This window comes from Rissa tridactyla, chromosome Z, assembly GCF_028500815.1.
Source record: "Rissa tridactyla isolate bRisTri1 chromosome Z, bRisTri1.patW.cur.20221130, whole genome shotgun sequence".
NCBI lineage: Eukaryota > Metazoa > Chordata > Aves > Charadriiformes > Laridae > Rissa > Rissa tridactyla.
Genome location: NC_071497.1, coordinates 48,399,336 through 48,405,335, shown reverse-complemented (window position 1 = coordinate 48,405,335; position 6,000 = coordinate 48,399,336).

Genomic DNA, 6,000 nt, shown 5'->3' with positions numbered 1-6,000 from the left:
AATACGAGAGAGATATCGAGGTGCTGGAGCGAGTGCAGAGGAGGGCAACGAAGCTGGTGAAGGGCCTGCAGAATAAATCTTATGAGGAGCAATTGAAGGAGCTGGGACTGTTTAGTTTAAGGAGGAGGAGGCTGAGGGGAGACCTCCTCACTCTCTACAACTACTTGAAAGGACATTGTAGAGAGGTTGGTGCTGGTCTCTTCTCACAGGTAATTAGTGATAGAACAAGAGGGAATGGCTTCAAGCTGCAGCAGGGTAGGTTTAGACTGGACATTGGGAAAAAATTCCTCACAGAAAGAGTGGTCAGACACTGGAATAGGCTGCCCGGGGAGGTGGTGGAGTCACCATCCCTGAATGTGTTTAAGAGTCGCTTAGATGTGGTGTTGGGGCATATGGTGTAGGGGAGAGCTCTGTAGAGTGGGGTTGATGGTTGGACTCGATGATCCCAAGGGTCTTTTCCAACCTGAATACTTCTATGATTCTATAAAAAGGAGTGAAAACAAAAGGAGCAAAAGAGAGACTGCTCTCTTATAAGAGAATAAGCTGGAAAGAAGGTAAGAGAGAAATTTATATTAGGTTCATCACTAATTCTGAATAAAATGTTAAGATAAGGAAAAAATAATTCCAACAAAAGAGTTGAGATTTTCTCGCTGCTGAATTACATCACTTTTATGGATTTGAAACCAGTTTTCTATGGAATTACACGACTAAAACCAGAATAATGAAATGGTGAATTGCAACAATGCCCTTCCGTCTGTGGAAGACTCCCACAGACCTCCACAGTCTGATTTGGGCACTCTTTGGAGCTTGTTGTTTTGGGCTGATCCCTAGCCACTGACCTTGGAATGACCTGTTCTTCACAAGGGGTCTGCCATTGGCTGCACTGAGAATCAAACACTTAATGCTTATGCCATTTGATAAGTAGGAACAAGATTAGTCACTTAAACATCTAATGGCTAATTGTTTTCCTGTATGAGACTGCTCACGTGCTTCAGGATGAGCATGTGCTTCGACGTTCACCTGAACCACGGTTTCCACTAGCCGTTTGGGCAACCTCTACTGCAGTCTGCTGGCTCTGGTTGACAATGGCTCTTTGTAGCCTATGAGAAGGTGGCTACACGTTCTGAAGGTTTGATTTCCTGCTTACAGACTCTCAGGAAAAAAAAAATCACATTACTGTACACTTCAGTTAATTCCTAAAAAAACACTGTGAAATATAAATAGAAGATGCAGAAGCAGAAATAAAAGAAAAACCAAAAGGGTCGCAGTATTTTCTTCCTCACCCTGCACCAGTGTAGCCAGGCTGCAAATACTCTGGAGGAGGAATGCTGACTATAGCTTGTGTACTACAACCTAGTTTGAACAGATGCAGTTTTCTATTGCTAGGTCTCAAGGGGTTGATATCCCCTTTAGCAGATGAGGAAGCAAGAGCACAGAGAGGTGAGATGTTCTGCCTAAAGTCACCCAGCATTTCAATATTAGATTCAAGTTTTCCAAACAGTAGCAGTCCCTTCTCCATGCAGCAGGCTAGAGTGACTCCCAAATACATTCAGGGGTCTGAAGAGACAAATAGATAATCTAGCAGGATTTCTGTCTCGGTAAGAAAAAGAATAAGAACGGTGAAAAGAATTGAATGGTAGGAAGTTTAAAAAAAAGCAGAAGTGATAATTTAGACACACCTAGAATTCTTGGAATCTCAGAGTCTGATGCGATCTTGTCCTGGCTTCAGCTGGGATAGTTAATTTTCTTTCTAGTACCTTATGTGCTTTGTATTTAGTATGAGAATAATGCTGATAACATATTGTTTAGTTGCTGTTAAGTGATGTTTATATTAGTCAAGGACTATTTCAGCTTCCCATAAAAACTGAGAGGGAGCATAGACAGGACAAGCTGGCCAAAGGAATATTCCATACCATAGATGTCATGCTCAGTATATAAATGGATGTTGGCCAGGAGGCAAGAATGCACAATCACTGCTCGGGATGGGATGGGCAACTGGTCATTGGGTGGTGAGAGAGACTTGTGTTGTACCACTTTATTTTGTATATTCTTTTACCATAATTATTATTATTACTATTATTATTATTAACTCTCTTCCGCTACTGTTCTATTAAACTGTCTTTATCTCAATGCACGAGCTTTCGTTCATTTGTTTCTTTGTCCTCCTTTTTCCCTCCCCCCTCCCCCATTTTCTCCCTCCCCTCCCTACCTTACTTGGGGTGGGGGGCAGTGAGCTGGCGGCTATGTGGTCCTAGTTGCTGTCTAGGGTTAAGCCACAACACTTCTCAATTAAAAATAAGCATCATAATCTCATTAATGCATGCCAGCCACAACCATTCTGAAACCATGAGTCTAAATAACAGCATACAGAATGTTTACATATACCTTCTAGCACTTGCAGTTTTAAGAACATATTTGTAAGCTTATGAGGGCTATTCTTTTGAAAGAGAGCCTGTTTTCAGATGACTGAAGATCAATGACTTTTAAGAAGAAACACTGAATATTGTGAAACTTCAAAATATCTTGCCAGTGTAGTAATTTTATTGTTCACTACTAGTTAAAAAACAGGGATGGAAGAAAGAAGAGGAATAAAATACAAAATAATTTGTGTCTGTGATGAAGTTGAATCAAACATGTATATCTTCGGAGTTCCAAAATGTATAATTGCTCTTCAGTTTTATTTGCATTGCCAATTTGGCATGATCAGGATAAAGAAATGCTAATATAGTACAAGTAAAAAACACAATTTTTCTGGCCTAGCTTGAAGATTTCGAGATCTTACAAATTTATCTAGTCTTATAATATTTATGGTTTCTGTGATGATGCAAGGGGCTTGTTTAGTTAAAAAAAGGCAGTAGTTCAGGAATTTTGTCCTTCACTATAACTTGAAGTTTGAATTTGAATAGTGAACCTAAGTGACTTAAAAGTTTACAGATATTATGTCAGCTTATGGAGGATGTACAATTTGAAATGCAACTGCTCCACAGAGCTAGACATATGAAACTGACCCCTTTTTCTACATCAGTTGTACAAGTCAGTTCCACCACATGCAGGGATAGGTGTAATACATTAATTCTGTGGGCAAAATTCATTTTTTCTGGCAATTGCACTTTTTCATAGTGTTATGAGTCTTTAGGTTTGTGTGCAATGAGGAACATGTAACCCCATTTACAGTAGCAATTAAAATATGGCAAGGGAAAGACTCTGGGACATCATAAAACATGAGACAGAGCCTTTTGGTTGTCTCCCTTCGGTCTGCATTTCTGTTTTGCAGAAGGGGCAAGCGAAACCCACATTTTTTTAAATTTTCAAAACAACTTTTAAAGAACTTGGCCATGATCTGTTTGAAACAGAAATGTGCTGAAATCCCACAATGAAAAGGTTCTTTGTGATTTAGAAGGATAATATCCTTAAATAGTAATCGCTAAGTGAATTGGAAGCACCTGCAACTGACCATGACTGTTGCCAACATGGCTGTGAAAAAGGTTGTGTTTGGCAGATTGACTTGAATCAGCTGTGTTTTGTGGTTACTGGTTGCTGTTAGGGTCTATATTAAAGGACCTATGAGAGCATCATCTGGGTTAAGTGTGCTTTCATTTACAGTACTGAAATTGTACATGGATGATATTGCAGAGGGGAGAACGTGGCCCACAAATATACATGCATATCCCCGAGACAGACTTAAATAAAAATCCTGAATTTGAACATCATAAAAATTTTAGTGATGCTCCAATGTGGTAATGAACTTCATGTCTTTCCTTCTTGTGACAAAAGTCTGATCTCATTTACACAGTTTACTAGGTGTGTTGTTTAGGGTATGTAGGTTTTACACCAGTGAAAATGAAATTAAGTTCCCTAGATCTAATACCTTGAATCTCTGAAAGATTTCAACCCTGTTTCAAACACAGAGTCATTTAAATGACTTATATTCTGCTCTGAGACAGTAGAGAGGAGAGAGGACAATTTAAGTCTGCTGTACTTGCAGAACCTTTCCAGAAAGCTCCAGAAAAAAGCTTTGTCTCCACACCACTGCTCAGCTTCTCTATCTTAAATTCATGTATTGTGTTTACATGAAGAGAGTGAAAAATATTCTTCACAATTTGAACAAGATGAAAATGTAAAGGAAATTTAAGCCTTCAGCAAGACCTCGTTGCTTAAAAAAAATAAAAATGACAAGACATGAAATGTTTTATAAAGGAGCATGATACTTGCTCCTTTATAAAGAAGAAACATGATACTCGACAGGAAAACTGATCCTCTTCCCATTTTTTATATTTAGTTGCTACGAAGCACAAAATTGAAGAAATACTTGGATTTTCAAGCATTTTAGTGTCAGGTTCTTCATTGAAGGTTTCAGAGCTCATTGGAAGGATTCAGTGAAGCCTGCGGCTGCTCCAGTGCTACCTCTCCACATCCAGGTAGGTATGTGGCCCGACACTGCAGGTTGCATCCTCAGTGCCTCACTTCTGCCCATTGAGCTATTTTGGTACAGCCTGACCACAGCTGCTCCAAGGGAAAAAAAAACCACGGTCAGCTGTAATTCTGAACTCATTGCCGTTAGTAAAAAAACACCCTATAAAGAAGCGCAAGAAAAACTTGGATCCTGTCAGAAGACAAGTGTCTGTGCATTCAAAGCACAGCTATCTTCTGCTGGTTATTTTTTCTAGAACAATTTCTTCTGTTAACACCTACTCTGATTTGCACGTTGACTTTGACTAACTGACTTTTGCAGCTTGCCCAGTTGAGTGGCAGAACTTTGGTAATTCAGGGTATAGGACACAAGGTCCTTCCAGCACCTTGGTGACTGGGGAGGCCTCCAGGAAAAGACTCATATGGACTATATTGAGATGCCTCGTTCTTGTGCCTGCATTGTAACATCCGTAAGAGATTCAGATTTCACCCTGCATATTAAAAGCAGCGCACAGCAACCCGTAGGCACGTGTAATAGCAAGTTTTATCTGTCCTGGAGAATCCCAGCAAGAGTGCCATGTATACTTGAGTGCCAACTACCGGCACTTTTCCTATATCATAGGTATAGTCTTTTCTTACAAGCACTTTTATATTAGTTCCTTCATAATAGCTTTTGTTGCCAGCTTCAGTGGTGGGGGTTACTTTACCCAGGACTGTAGGGCAAGTTCTTCACCACGCATCATAAGGAGGACCCTCACATCTCCCACTGCATCCAGGACCCAACGCCCAGAGATACTGCACCCAGCTCCTAGATATATAAAGTCTTCATGCTGGTCCTCAGACAAACACCGTACATATCTCAGCATCGCTGGTCCTCAGACAAACACTGTACATATCTCAGCATCCTAGTTCTTAATTCGTAATGTTTTTTCCCTCTCCTTATCCTTTCTGCTGACTTTGAAGGTATCTTGGGACAGAAGCTTAAATACCTCCATTGAGGCATATAAACAATGTACAGATAGCTAATGGTAAAACAGCTAAACATAGAATCCTAGAATAGCTAAAGTTGGAAGGTATCCATAAGGATCATTGAGTCTAACTCCCTGCTCCTTGTAAGAGTACCTAAAATTAAACTGTATGACTGAAAGCATTCTCCAGACTCTTCTTGAACTCTGGCAAGCTTGGTGCCATGATCACTTCCCTGGGAAGCCTGTTCCAGTGATCGACTACCTTCTCAGTGAAGAACATTTTCTCAATGTCCAATCTGAACTTCTGACGCAGCTTCATTACATTTCCTGGTGTCCTATTGCTGGTCACCAGAGAGAGGAGATCAGCATCTCTCCCTCCACTGCCCGCCTTGAGGAAGCTTAGACTGTGATGAGGTCACCCCTCAGCCTTCTCTTCTCCAAGCTGAACAAACCAGGTGATCTCAGCTGCTCCTTGGAAGTCTTGCCCTTGAGGCCTTTCACCATCCTGGTCGCCCTCTTCTGGACACACTCGAATAATCTGATATCCTTCTTATATTGAGGCACCCAAAACTGCACACAGTACCTGAGGCAGTGCCTCGCCAGTGCAGCGCAGAGTGGGACA